This window comes from Excalfactoria chinensis, chromosome 4 (assembly GCF_039878825.1).
Source record: "Excalfactoria chinensis isolate bCotChi1 chromosome 4, bCotChi1.hap2, whole genome shotgun sequence".
In the NCBI taxonomy this organism is placed as follows: domain Eukaryota; kingdom Metazoa; phylum Chordata; class Aves; order Galliformes; family Phasianidae; genus Excalfactoria; species Excalfactoria chinensis.
Genome location: NC_092828.1, coordinates 84847013 through 84862511, shown reverse-complemented (window position 1 = coordinate 84862511; position 15499 = coordinate 84847013).

The window sequence follows — 15499 nt, the reverse complement described above, 5'->3', positions numbered from 1 at the left end:
AAAGTTCGTTACTTAACATTGTTGGTATCATTTAGTTGGAACGCTCTGCTAAACAAACAGGTCTGTCTGCGTAGGCCATTTTACGCAGTAAAGGGGCAAATCCTGCTTTGCTCACGACAGGCTCACAGAGAGCTGGGAGCAGGATCCCATTTTGGAGATGTGATCAAAACAGCAGGAATATAGTTCTTTCAGAAATCCCATATGGAAGAAAGCAAATGAAGTTCCCAAAGAGCAAAAAAGGTTTTCTTCTGGCAGACTGAAGGATTCCATTTTTTTTTTTTTTCCTAGAAAATTCATGATATTTCGAATGAAATAAAGATTTAAAATGCAAACAAACAAAATTAGCACGATTCCCTGTTAAAACAGAAGGAAAGTCTCAAGTTAAAACTTCGCAGGACGGTCAAGACTCGTGTTTGTTGGTTGGAGTCTAAATGAAAAGCAGCCCGAGACACTTTGGCAACTCCAAAACATTTTGCAGATTTACGGTTTCAATAAAAACACTGCTGTATAAGACAGAAGGCTTCAATTTCAGGCTGGAGTAATCTCGTTGTCTCCAGTGGACACAGGCATCACCAGGAACAGGAGGCGGACCGCCATCTCCCACAGCTGGTACATTTACAACCAAGAAATTCATCAGGTGGAAAGGCAGGATCAAAGACTGGAGAATCTGCAGGAAGAGGAAGACAAGGGCACCAGTATGGGTAGAACCCATTGGGAACATGAAGACAGATGCCCCCAGAAACATCTGGTGCCACAGGTGTGCAATGGAGCACTGAGTTCCTCCAGGTTTTAATTTCTACACTGCAGGATTCTTGGGCAGACGTATTGCCATCTTCATGATTTAAGCTGTCCAGACATTTCAATCCTGAAATGACAGCTGTAGAACTGCACCAGAACCACACTAAATCAAGGAAAAAAGAGCAGAGCCCTTTTTGCAGTAACAAGGGCAGTGAGAGGTTAGTTAAGAATGAAAGTTTTCCCTGCTAATTGCAGGGGAGTTGGACTGGATGGCCACTGAGAGTCTCTTCCAACTCAAACGATTCTGTGATTCTATGAACTTGCCATATAAATCTGGAACACTGCATCCAAAGCCATAGCAAGACAAGGACTGACTTCGTTACAGCTGCTTTGCAGCAAGTGAGAAGTAGCAGAAACAGAACAGCCAGACTGGGCAGCCAGGAAACACTGCTAGGACATTGCTTGGAGAGCCAGGAGCTTGGACTAGAAGTTGGCTTGCAAAAGGTGAAGACTGCCAAGAAGAGAAACAGCTCTTCCCCATGCAAACGTTAAGTAAACATATTTGTAAGTCTTTTACCCCATGCTGCTGCAGCGCAGAGCAGGTGGTGGAGGAAGCAGCAGGGTCTCATGCAGGGGGCCCAGGAGAGTCTGTTGGCAACAGCAGAGCAGCAGCAAGGGATCTGAAGCCAGATACCTTCTTGTTCTTCAGCATGCAGGTGTCAGGTGTTGTGAGGAATCTGAAGTCAGAAAACACAATTTCATGGTTGCTGATCCCTCTTTTATCCTCCTTTTTCCTGCCTACGTGACATCCCCGGGTGCTTGGCTAAGAGTCATGTGCAGCACCCCCCTGAGATGGCCATCTTCTCCGAGGTAAGCCCACACAAAAGACCACTTCACAGCCACTCATCTGCAGCTTATATCTCTCATTGCCCTGTCTTTGTCCATCTGTGTCCCTCAGACAAAGGATTTCTCAACCCTTGCCCAGAACTTGCTTGGAATTGTCCATCCTCAGCAAACTTTAAGGTAACAGTGCAAAAGCACGGCCTCTTAATCATCTATAATGGAAGATGAAGATATGGTCTTACCTTTATTACTCTAATTAGTATTCGTTTTTGTGGGTTTTTTACTGATTTTTATCTTCTTCCTCACGTTTGATGAGTCTCGTTTTTGGGGTTCCCACTACAGAGGACCATCTCAGCCACACCAGGTTCCTCTCTGCAGGTGTTTTCCTGATGGAGCTTTCAGTAGGTTGAAGTAAGTCCCTGTCACTCTCGATTTATATATTCCTGTAATCACACACATTTAGAGAGGCTGAATACTAAAGCAGAAAGTTAAAATGCTTGGAAGGCTGTGTGCAAAATCCTCTTAGATGTCCTCACAACGTTTATGTATTGAGTCTAAGTTTTCCCAGAGGGCTCTCTTACAAATAACACTGGACATGGATCACAGCAGAATCTAATCCATTAATTGCTTTCAGGTCCTTTTAGCATTACCATGTTTAGAAATTAACAGCAAAATAAGAACAGGATTAACTCAGAATGAAAGGAGTAACACCCAGACACACGGGCAGTTACCAGTTACTACCTCGCAACAGTGGAAAAAGCAAATTCAGAGTAACCAAGTGCCATCTGGTGGATCAACAGGCACCGAACAGGAGACGTGGACATGGGGTTCAGGCAGGGAAAAGATCTGTATGCTGTAGGCATCGTTATTGGTGATAAAAGAAATCATCTTGGTATCATGCACTCCCTTTAGATGACTACAAACACCGCTGCCAAGATTTACAGCCACCCTGCTACTGTGACTCAAACAAGAAGTCCATAAAACTTTAACCATCCAGCTCTTGCATCACAGCCATAAATCCTGACTGTGCTTTATCTCAGACAACACAGACTGAGCACAGAATGCGAAACCATGCAGAATGCACTGGTGTACAATGGGGAGCCAGCATTGCAGTCCTGGGGCTTCAGGAGCAATCTGCCAGTGCAGGGCAGGCTCTCCACCAGAGTATTTCCTGCTGCATTGCTCTCCCACGAGCTGTCATTGCTCAAGGGGTCCTTCTGCTCCTACTTCTACATCATTTTATAAACCCTGTGATAAAGTGCTTTGAGCAGAGGCAGCACCACAGTTCTGATGCCCCAGAGACATACTCCCTCTTGCTGACAGAGCTGCTGGTTCTGTTGAGTGTTGCTGTTGCCTGAGTGTAAAGAGGTAGGATTCAATCCATTTTTTCCAGTAGAGCTTTAAAAAAGAACTTCTTGAGGTACAAGATACGGTCTCAGCTTGTTCCCAGTCCATTCCTACACATAAGCTTTGCACTCTTCCCTCCCTACGGAGCAGCTCCAGCTGCTCTGTGTGTCACAGGTACACCACAAACCAATTCTGCCCGATCTCCCCTTTTCCAGAGCCATTCCTTCATGACATGGATTGACGATGTTCTTAAAATCACAGTTATTTGAACCTGCAAGACAGAATAGAGATCAATAATTTACAACTTGGGCACAGTGTCCATTTAGATTAATGCAAAGCTGAAAATAGTGCTTCTCTCCAGTTCACTGGATGCCTTCTATAACATTCAGTCCAGTTTAATGGAATGATATTCCAGTTACATGAAGAAATGTATCCGTCGCTCACTTTCTACTCCACTAATCTGCAATGGAGATGCTTATTTTAAAAAGATCTGCCTTGCACACTTGGCTAACTTTTGAGATATGTTGTGATGACAAACATAAGGCCTTGAAAAACAGTGATCTCTCTATTGATACAGATAAATCAGACTGGGAAAGGATCAAAGCTGGGACAGGTTGCTCAGGGAGGTGATGGGGTCACCGTCCCTGGAGGTGTTCAAGAACTATGGAGATGTGGCACAGAGGGACACAGTTAGTGGCCATGTCAGAGGTAGGTTGATGGTTGGACTAGATGATCTTAGTGGTCTTCTACAACCTTAATGATTCTGTGATTCTATAGAAGAGCTTTCAAACCAGCTAAGCGCATCCTCCCAATTCTCTCTCCAGAGTCAGACAACACTCTGAAGTGAGAAGTGAGTCAGCCGAATGACCCATGGGGAATGAGAGCTGAAATACTCCACAAGCACCTCAAGGCTCCTGCATGAAGGGGTGGGCAGGCACAAGCACTACTTCAGCCCCTCCCCTCCCATGACCGGGGGCAGCATCACCGAATTCACAGCGTGTGGCCATCCCTGCCCAGACCACATTTGCTCTTCCTGCTTGCTATTGCACACGGAGCATTTTAGCTGTGCCTCACTGAGGGAATGATGCCCTCAGATCCATACTGGTGGAGCCAATAGTAGGTACTCTTCCGTCAGCTGGTGACCCAAGCATATCTATGTATACAGGTATGCAAGTATTTACATGTATATAGATTTGTGTGTATCTCAGAGAGCTTTTCCACAAGATGTTGGCCAAGGTGTCCCTCTTGTCACTACCACTCTGCCTCCTTCTTGGGTCAGGAGAGGAAAGACACAAAGAAGGATGTGTCTTGCATGCTGCTGTTATTTTACTAAGGTAGCACTTCTGGAAAATAACTGCAGTAAATTAGCACTCCGATGGCTGTATGCCAGCAGCACTCATAGGGCCCCAGGAAAGCTGAGGTCTGCCCCAGCCCAGCGCTCCCCTTTCCTGTTCAGTCTGAATGGTCTCTTAATGGGATTTTCAGAGAGGCTGTGAGGGCAATTACCCAATCCAAACTGCACCATTTGCTCCCCAAATGCAGAAAAGCATTAACATCTGCAACCGGTTGATCACCGTGCTGGAGGAGAATAATTTTCACAGGTATGATTAAAAGTCACATTGCAGGAGGAAATGAGACCACAAAGGAAGACGTCCCCATGTGAGGTTTGCTGGCGGGATAGCACATACGTATTGTTATATGAAAGTGAGAGCAGGGCTCCTTCTGGCCCAGGCAGCCCACCCTTAGCAGGAGCTTTGCACCATTTTCAGGGCCCAACTGGTAAGGAAGGAGAAACATCTCACTGGGTTTCAAAACTTGACGGAGGCTGCCACCTACTAACATGCAGCTGAAATGACCAAAACGGTGCAGTGTTTCAAGAAAGAAAAATGGGACAAAAAAGGGAAGAAAAGTAGAAGAATGGAACTTGTAGGAGGGCTGAAAATGAAAAAGACTTTTGTCTTCTTCTGGCTGTGATGGTGAGGCAGGTCATGCTGCCTTGCAGGGTTCCATTTTCCCTGTCTGAATCAATAGCTCCCAGCACATCATTCACACTCAGCTGCTTATCTAATTAAGTTAATTATTTTTTCTTTCCAATTACACAGTGCCCACAAGTACATAAGGGTTTCCTAGAATAAGTCATCCAAAATGGTTTGATGGTGAAATCAAGGAGGAGTTCCTAAAAGTCCAGAGGTAGAAATGCCACATCAGCTGCTTCAAAGCTGTTGAGTTTCTTGAGTCCAGAGCTGGTGACCAGCTTTTTCCAGCATAGGTGGGATAGCTTGGAGAGCCATCTAACAGCATCACGGCTGTCCCATAAGGCTGCTTGAGCGTGAACAGTACCCAAGGCTCACCACACTAACAAAGAAACAGAAATCAGTGCCCATTTCAAGATTTTGGAGACTTTCCACAGGGAGGAATGCAGTTTTTTCCCTACTTTGGTTGGCCAGAAAGGCTGAAGGACAATCAACCCACACAGTGTATTAGGCAATAGTCCCAACCCTCCTGTATTCTCCCTGCCATCAAAAAGCCAAGTGTTCCTGCTTCCCTTGGCACCAGTAACCAGCTTCCATAGAAAGATAGAAAGAAAATGTCACCAGGCGTTTGTGACCTTTTCTCCTGTCCTCTGACAAGCTGCTGGAAGTTGCTTAAGATTTGAATTACAGTTAAAAACAAAGGAGGGTAAGAGGAAATTCCCAACGTTTTCTTTTCATTCTGGATGTGATTCCCTGCTGATAGATGTAGTTCCTTACCATACATCCTAACGGCCCCTTTAAGGAGGACTCTTTTTCAGTAGAAGTATATGGCAAGGTATTATCTCCTTTCATAGCTTTCAGGGTCCAAGTGCAGGCCTTTCTGTACAAAGGCAATCTGGGTCTTCCCAGAAAGGAGAAATCAGCAAACAGCTCCAAAGGCTGAGCAGAGAACCACCTTACCTCTCACCATGGACATCTGGGAAGAAAATCTCTTGTAAACAGGGGACGCTGTTTTAGCACTTAGTGCTCAGCCTCTTTTTCTCCACCGCTATACGCTATATACACAGAAAGAGAGCGGGAGCCAGGTATCATTAATCTTAAATCTTTATATCTTCCCGGAACAACTAGTTGACAGCTGCTAAGCTACTGGCAAACTGTCTGCCTTAAGTATTTTTCCCCTTTCCTTTGGCACCATGCCCCTGGCTGGGTTTCAGCTGCACTTTGCAAAAACCATTCAGAACAATAACTACACGCTGCCTCATAAAGTAAGCAGTGGAGTGCATTCCCCCTCCAATCACGCCTGCAGCTCATTAACAACAACGTGACCTACACACATTTGCATGAATGGGGGAAATTAGCTCTGCTGTGGACTTTCCTGCCCTTGCTGCAGCACACAGTGCACCCACAGAGCAGTGGAAAACTCATTTTACTCAGACTAATAGCAGGAAATAGGGTCCACACGAAGTCAAGGCATGAATGTCAGGATCGGCGTGTGCTTCTCTATTATCTGCATTTCATTCTACCGTTTCACACTCGAACTTCCCTCTCTTTTTACTAAGTTCACGCAGGATCCAATGGCAGCACAAGGGCAGCAGCGCCCATTGCAGCATCTCTGCTCTTAACCAACCTCTGATTCCCCTTCCTCCTGTGCCACCTTCCTCTGCCGCTTGGTACTGCAACCACTGCAAAACAGCACAGCGATTTTACGAAGGGGCGGAGGGGGGCAGCAGGGATAACGCTAAAAAGCTCGACTCCCATCGCCCGGCACTGCCTGCACTCACTGAGCGAAAGGCTTTTGCCAAGCAATTGGATGCTCTGTGGTCCCTTCTCCTCCACGGAGCCGACTTCACGCAGGATGCAGTCGGTTTCACTGCAGACCTCACTTGTGAGGACAAGTTGGCAGAGGATGATAGAATGGCTTGGGTTGGAAGAGACCTCAAGGATCATCAAAGATGCAGTGGTGCCTGGTCTAGGGGTGCAGTCCTTATCATCTGCCCATGAAGGGCACCTGGCTTGCACGGCATTTCCTCAGCCAGGAAAAAAAATGATGCATAATTATTGTGGCTGCATGCATGAAGGGAGCTCACGAGCAAAAGTGAGGATCATTGAGATAACAGACTAACGAGCAGGATGTCTACAGCCCATGAAGAAGCTTACAAAAGGCTTACATGACACACCTGTGGTATTGCACAAGGAGGTTGTGGAGACCAGAAAATGCCTAAATATAGAACTTAAAGATGTACAGAGGGAGCTGAACATGTGGCACGGCTAATAACTAGCTCACTAGTGTGTACGCGGCATATGGATAGAATAATTAACCAATTAAAAAGTGCAGGGAAGACAAGGGACAGAAGATGCTAACCAACAGGAGAAGCAATAACTGCAGCACAGAGGACTTGGAATGTACTTACACAGAGTGTGAGGTCTGGGTTCTCTGTAGTTGGGACAGCACTGAAGCCACTGCTGCTGATGGCCTTGTGTGATGGGCACGAGCATAGGAGCCGAACTGATCATGGCAGAGTAAAGGCAAGACAGCGTAGTCTGGAGGGAGAAATTGACTTGAAACCTGCTTTGCATCTTAGCACACTAAATCCATCCACGGTCATCTGCCACAATAACTCAGTGTATTAAACCTATGGGTTTTCTCTTCCGCTTCTATCCATTTGGGAAAATTCCTCGTTAGCCACTAGTGGTCGTTGTTGTCCTGTGCAGCAACAATTCCCGGAGTTGGCACAGGGGGAGAGCACCGACAAGTCATTTCCACACGCTTATTTCACCAGGTACAAACCACAGACAGTATCTGAAAGTCAAGAACAAAACGGTGGATCCGTTTCTTCATCAGGAGACGAGCGGGTGCTACACTCACCTCTCCTTGTAAATTACATTCAGCGTCAAGGAAAACACAACAGTTTGACAACAATTAGGCACCGCAATGAATTGGAAACACTGCAGCAAGCCAAGCAGATGCTGCTTTGTTTACAGACTTCATGTAAACACTGATTCTGATGCAGCTCCTTTCATCCTGGGCTCACGTTTGTCCCTCAACCTAACGACAGGCAATTGCAAAATCACAGCAAAATATGATGCCCCGTTTTGTGGAAGCCGTGCGTGTTTGCTGAGCGCTCATACAAAGCGAGCTCTCAAACAAAGATGCAGTTCCCCCAGCATCCCCCCAAACCAACTCTCTGCAGTACGTAGAGTTAAAAATTGAGGCCCAGGCTGACACAGGGGCACCACAGGCTTTTAAGCACTCGGCTTTATCCAGCTGGTAGAGCAGAATTCACAGATATGACCACTGGGACGGGGGGGTTGCAAAGCATATTTCAGTGCTGCGTGGAGTTACCCTGTCGGGAAGATCTAAACCTAAAAACCCACCCAAGACAGAATTTAACCGCATTCCTGCCCCAAGATTTATTCACCCTTGAGCTGATTCACTCCACAGCCCAACCCTTCCTTCTCCAGACAGCAACATCCAACTGCAGTGTGCCCAGGTGGGACAGAGCTGCCTGAAAGGCTCAACCGCAGCACTTCCTGCACATCACGTCTGCCCTTCTGCACTTAACACCACTGCTGTTTCTATTCCACCTCAAATACTGTCTGCTCTCTTCCTATGGGTTAATTACGTACATATATAGCTACACATGTGCTTAAATATACGCATGAATATGTTCTCTTACGCGGTTTCTTTTCACATGGGAAGGAGCTTCAGATGTCACCCACAAAGGGATCTCCACCTCTTCTCTAGGGAAGGAAAGCAGGGACTTTCCTTGGGACCAACACGGCGTCCTGCCACCTACCTCAAACATGCAACAGCCCTTTTTGCCCATCCCTTTGGTTGAGCAACACATGGCACACATCACCCATGGATGCACAGTGAGCAGGATTGAACTGATCGAGGCAATCTGATGGGCAAAGGACTTAAAACAGTCTCATGCTACCTTGAGCAATGTGGGAAAATAAGATGGCTAAAAAACTGATCCAATACTAACGTATTTACATTACTTACGTAATACAATACTTATGTATCTACATTTTGTTGCTGTCATTAGGAGCTTCTCGGTTGGCTTTGCTGTGTTTCAAATTAAGCACCAAGCTTATACAGTGAGAAATGGAAGAGGAAACTCTGGTTTTGAAGAAACCTTTACAGCATCCTGCATGTGAGCCTCCTGCAAGCCTCTCAAGGCATGTGCTATCGCTACGCGGTAGAAGGGAGACAATATGCACCTACATCCCAACCGCCTTCCTTGTTCTGGTACAGGAAATTGTTCTGAGGCAGCTATTTCCTAAAATAATATTAATATAAAAAAAGTTTTTAATCTTCTTCTCTGAACTTCTGTGAGGAAACGTGCTCTGCCCCCCCCCCCCCCCCCCCAACACACCTCCGTGGCAGATCAAAGCAAAGGGGCTCACACCACCCGTGCAGCAGGACGTGCTCTGGGTGCACTCTGAACGTTTAGTTGCAGGCTGTCCCAAATGCTGCGTGTGCACTCATTAAGAAAAGGGGGGGAGTGGAATGCCTGCTAAAAAAATTCATTTGCTTTAAATCCAGTTCCACATAAGTCCATTTTAGCGCAATCTATATTCAGGCAAGCATTTAAATATGCTATTAAAATGGATCCATCCTCAAATAATGTGGAATCCAGGGAAGTAATAGCTAACATCTCAGTGCTAAGCTTCCATCAGAGTCACTACGGTGCTGTGGTACCCCCTTCATTTCTCTCCAATTCTGGCACCTGTAACCATGGCAACATACACTGAAACCTCTCAAGCAGAACAGAACTGACAATCACAATAACAGCACAAAATACCTGAGGTGGGGGGGAAAAAAAGGAAAAAAAAAAAAAAAAAGAAAAAGAAAAAAGAGGAGAGGCACAAGCTGGTAGTTGGTGAAATTAAAAGCTGATGACAAGAAAACAGCTGGAAACAAATGCTGGTGCACATGGCCACGTTTTGCAGGCAGATGGATTTGTGCAAACCTGGCCCGCTCTCTCTTATTAGCTATGGAAAGAGAGGTAAAATAAATATTGTTTCAACAAAGAGGAGAAGTGTGAACTTGAAAAAGTTGTTGCAAATAGAAAGCAACTGTATTTCTGCTGCCTGAAGTCCGGCAGTGCTCAGGGTTAGCCCATGGAAAGGCAGCATCTTATCCAAATACAACATGCCTCAGAGAAACACCATCCAGCAAGAAAGAAAGAGAAGTCACCTTTTAAAGTGATTCTAAAAAGAATAATTCCATTAGTCCACGTCAAAGAAAAGGTTTGAAATGAGCGTGAGTTAATAAACCATATATGTGTAAACTGGGATAACTTCCTAGACATTTATCTAATTAGCATTTGAATGCTGGGAGGCAAGAAAGGGAAATGCTATCTTTAAACTGTAACAATCCAAAGTAGAAATGAGATTGAGCTGTGTGGGAGAGCCGGGCAGGATGCAATGCAAGGTTGGCTCAGAAGGCTGATGTGGCTGGAGCTTGAAAATGAGAAAGCCCAAAGGCCTTCGTGAGACCTGAGAGGAGGCCTTGTAGGTTTTATTTGTTAACCCACAGTGATGAATTTAGGGAACAGAACTACAGACCAAGAGAGGGGCTCACACCATCACCCCCACTGCACCCCACTCACCTCACAAGAGTTGGGCATCAAAACCTCAGCAAAGTCATTAGGAGAGTCAGCAAGCAAGGCCCTCTGGGGAAAAGAAGGGTAAGGAGAATAGCATGAGACAAAAGCAAACAAGATGCTAAATGAGACAGCTGAGGGAAAGAAGTACTATGGAGCTGTAACCCCAAAGAAACCAACAGCAGCTATTGCTTTGAGACTGCATAGCATTTAGTTGCCTACGGGGCTTCATAAGCTCTCAGAAATTGTGAATTACATTTAGGCTGCTACAACCCAGGCCATGTCCTGCTAGAAGGCAGGCTACCAGGAGCCAGTCCTCTTCCCTCTGTGTTGGCTTCATGCAGGAAGACAGAGAGCAGTGGTGGCCCTGGGATGTCACTGCTCTATCCTCAGGGTGATGATGGCAGAGGGTCCACGCTGTCCTTCTGCTCCAGGCATTCCTTTTTTTCCCTGCTCTTTTACTGATTCAAACCTCAGCATTCAACAGACTGGCACAGGATTCAATGGAAGCAGAGGAAGATTGGGACTTGAAATAGAGAACACTGAAAACGGAGAAGAGCTGAGATGTGAGCGAGCATTAATGTTCTGAGAAAAGGGTCAGTCTCTTCTTTCTCACTGGCTTCTCAGGGGAAAAATGTAACCGTTGAGCCACAGTGCATGAAAAAGCTGTCATTCACTGTCATGTAGGAAGCACCTTACACTCCTTCCTCTGGGGAATTTCCTCAGTCACTGGATTGTGTAAGAGAGAATATTTTTCTTCTACAATCATGTCTCATTGACTCCAATTTTCTTCTTTGTCATTCATAAGAGTCTTTATGCTGACCTTCAAGAATGTTTTGAGCTTTCTAGCCGATTTCTCTAATGCCTCCAGGTTAATATGGGTTCAGTGGTAGCACAGTTTAACGGCAGGTTTGCAAATAGCAGACATACAAAGGCACGGGAAGGGATAGGGAAAAAGCCGACAAGTGCAAACCATGGGGCAAAGCCATCCCTACAGCCTCTCCAGATGTGGGAGCTCACAATGGACCACTGAGTTCCATCTGTGTGTCCCCACACTGCACATCTGTACCCACACCTCATTCAATTCTCTGCTATCCAGAGCGAGCTAATTACTCACTAAAGAAGACCTTTTTACTTCAGTCTGGTTTATGGAAAGATAGCCATTACTTTTTAGATTGCTAGGAACTACCACAGTGAAAGCATTTGCATCCAGCATCCCTGTACTTCTGCATTCACTTTCACCAAAAAGTCTGACAATCTTAATGACTCCAAATTTAAAGCTTTAATCTCACTTGGCAGCCTTAAAGCTAATTTATGATCGTATGGGTTGAGGCTGCAGGTTTGACTGCTATCATGAATATGTTATTATCCTGGACTTCAGTCATTCTAATCTGGAATTTGCTAATAACCCATTTCTTATCTGGAAGTATTGCCACCATTAATACGGTTGGGACTGTCTTACTTGGACCAGCGTGCGCTCCTCCATATAACTACAGCAGTCACAGAGGTTGTTCTCAGTTTTGCTCAGTGTGGTAAATATACCTGGATTCCTTCTACCCCAAAACATACACACGTGGCAGATCAGGACATGGCAATGGAAGGACATCATGACAATATTACTTCAAATCTCGGTCATCCTGAATTTCTTCTATTCTGGGATAAATCAGAGGCAAGCAAGTACTACTGTTATCTGGCCTGCTCCCGCTGTAGGACTTCTGTAAAGGGCAGGATTAGGGCTTTACAGCTGTCCAGCTGTTACCTATCTACCAGTGGAAAAAGTATATATATTAATTATTATATTTTAAACTCATGCCTTACAATTTCAGAATTAGGGCTGAATCCTATTAGGGAGACAAAAGGCTCCTTGTCGTTCATACAAGTCTAATAGTGTGATAGATAGAGAGGCTATTATATTTGGCACAATATTTAGAGAAATTAATCCTCGAGCGCAAAAGATTTGAGGGATTAACTGACTGAGTGACAGCTGAGCTCATCCAGCCTACATCCCTGGATCGTGCAACAAAACCATTTGCCTTCAAGTTGAGTGCATTCCTCACTCCTGCCTGAGTCAGCACAACTCCTGCCTGTATTGCTCTCAGGTCCTCCAGGGAGATCAAGAACCTAATAAATAAATCCTCATTTCATGGCAGTTTGCAAAACTGTCATGCTGCATTCATTCCTAAGTTTTTGCATCTTCTATCTTCCCCCTGTATAAAAAAAAATAAAGATCTATCCTATACATAACGGCTATTAAGGCATTCAAAATTTGATTGAAAGTCATTGGAGCTGAATGTTTTCAATGAGAAATGATGTGTGGGCATCACACAGACAAGCACGTCCACTAAGTACCACCAGCCACTCCCAAGCACTGCCTGAAGGCAACATAACCAGCACAAGACCCTACCTAATGTGTTCACCCTTCACACAACAGAAAAACAACTATTCCCCTAAACTGAAGTAGGGTGGAGAAGAGAGGACATCTGCAGTTCTGCAGGCAGGTAGAGAACAGAAGAAAGCAGCCCTGGTCCTGGAAGGATGCATTGCCATGGCAGAGGCATCATTAGCAGAGCTCCCTGGCTGAGCAGCCAGGACCTGGAAGGAAAGAAGAGGAGATTTCATGGTTGCCATGGCAGTGGCAGCATGGGGCCATGGCAAGAGAACGAGATCTATTCACAGCAAGCTTATTTTTGTAAGCTTTGTTTTAAAAAAAATCTGTGAAAATAGCTAAAATAAATTCACAGTGAATATTTCCAATGTCTTGAGACTTTGTAGGCAAAGAAATAGTTGAATGCACATTAGACGATGTGCAATTTTGCTCTGTGCAGCTTTGTAGAAGCCAATGAGGTTATGCGGTTGCATCCAAAGGTATCTCACAGAGCACAGAGCTATGGCATTTCTTGCCTTTGTAGGGTGTGAGGTACTACAAGAGATACTGCTTAAGGTACTACAGACGACTGTCACTACCAGTCAGCTTCTCCAAGCCACTTTCTTGTACAGCATCCATAGGACTCACAGCTCTGAACCGTAGAGCAAATTATGGTTATGAAGAATAGGCTGCACATTTGCATGTCTTCACGGTGAGGATACACCTGAGAGCTATCCTCTCAACAGGCAACATGAACAGGAACAGCACAGTGGGGAGATGGGGAGGAGAGCACCCAGCCCTGGCTGCTTTTGCTTAATAACCTGCACATCTCTGGGGTGCCCCTGCACTAACAACCTCCTGTATTGTGATGTGTGGGACGACATGGAGAACATCAAGGTGCCTTCAAGCCTTTGCCAATACATAAAATCTTCCCTCCATTCCTTAAAATTCTCCTTTAACCTTAATTAAAATCCTCTTAGCTCACAAGCTTGTTGTTCAAAAGCTGAGATACCCTCTCTGGATTTCCCCCTGCTTTAGTTCACACCACATCTAAAGGTAGGGTGATCCTTTCATTTCTTTTGCTCATACTGCCAGCATGGTTAAGGCCTTATCAAATCTCTTCCCGAATGTAATATTTCTTTTCAAGGAAGCTTACTAACCCTTACCTGTTTTTCATTTTGACCTGCAAATAGCAAAATACCATCAACTGGAAAAGATAATTACTCATTTGTGAAAGTGTTATTATTATTTTTTATTCTATGGTATGGGCAATACAAATGCCACTCCAAGTCAGGTTGTATTAAGTAGTTTCATGTCACATGACACAGTGTGAATTGACACATGCTGTGCTGTTGTATGAGATCTAGGCTTGCTTGTTTGAAGAGATTTTTTTCTTTTCTATTTAGGAGAAGATATTAGGTACTATAGATATTATATGATCTGTCCATTAGCTAAAAAATACATCCAGATTCTGATATTCGGACCAAAAGGAAACCTGAGAATGATGGCTTACATATCTATAGATAGCCAGCTTATCCCTTACAATAAACTCTATATCTGAATACATATAGAAAAATAAATATTAAACCTCTATGCTGCTACCAAAATTCAATGAGTATCAGGAGCATAGTAACTTCTGCTGCGTATTAATGATTGGTAGCATGCTCTAAAAAGCCTCCTAGGAGTTTCTGCACTGTTTCATTTCTCAGTTATTTATGGAAAAGTGAAGGATTAACAAACAACCGTTCTCACTCTGCCAGTCCCCACCCCAGACCTGTAATACTGGGTGGCCAGTAGTACCAGTCAGTTCCTCACCCAAATTTTGGTAAGGGTTGGAATGGAAGGTCTTATGTGATGCTGATGTTACAAGTTGACTCAGTTCCCTTGTCAGTCAAGTCAATTAAAAACAATCCAATTAAAACCCTAATCAAAGCTCATTAAGCCCATGCATACAAACCTTGACAATATTTGGTTATTTAGTTGGTTTAGATTTTCCATGCTTAGCTTTCCATGAGTCTGGAAAGCCTCAAGGTAGCTCTCTTGCAAAGGAATGGGAACCAAAGAGAAACAAAAGCATTGTCCTGGTCAAAGTTGAATTATCTTGGTTTGTAAATCAGCTTCCCTCCCCATTTTCTAAGCTTAATGGCTTCCTAGATTACTCAACCATTCCACCACAGGACAGGCTGATTACCACCAGCAGCACCTGCTTCAGATGCTGTGAGCCTTCCAGGAGGTTTCTTCTCAAAAGAGTCCTTCCTTTCAATTCCATCATGCTCCCCACCATGCCAGTGAGCCATATGTCTCTACCCCTGCTGATCTCCAAGCACACAGTCTCAGCTATGGATTTACTGTTTTCTTTAATTCCATCCTCAGACCCTTTCCTACATGCCACCTCAGTCCTTTGCTCTCCCTAATATTTTAGAAGAAATGACTGCCTTCATCTGCTTTTCCTGGGCAGTTCAACAAAGAGAAGATATAAAGCTCGAAGTAAAATCCAGCCAAAACCTCTCCCTTTTAGCTAGTATTGCATCAAAGTCAAGGATTTTAATATCAAATTCCACAACACATCCACTTGCTCACTATCAATATTCAGTGACTCCCCAGTGACCCGGTGCTTACAG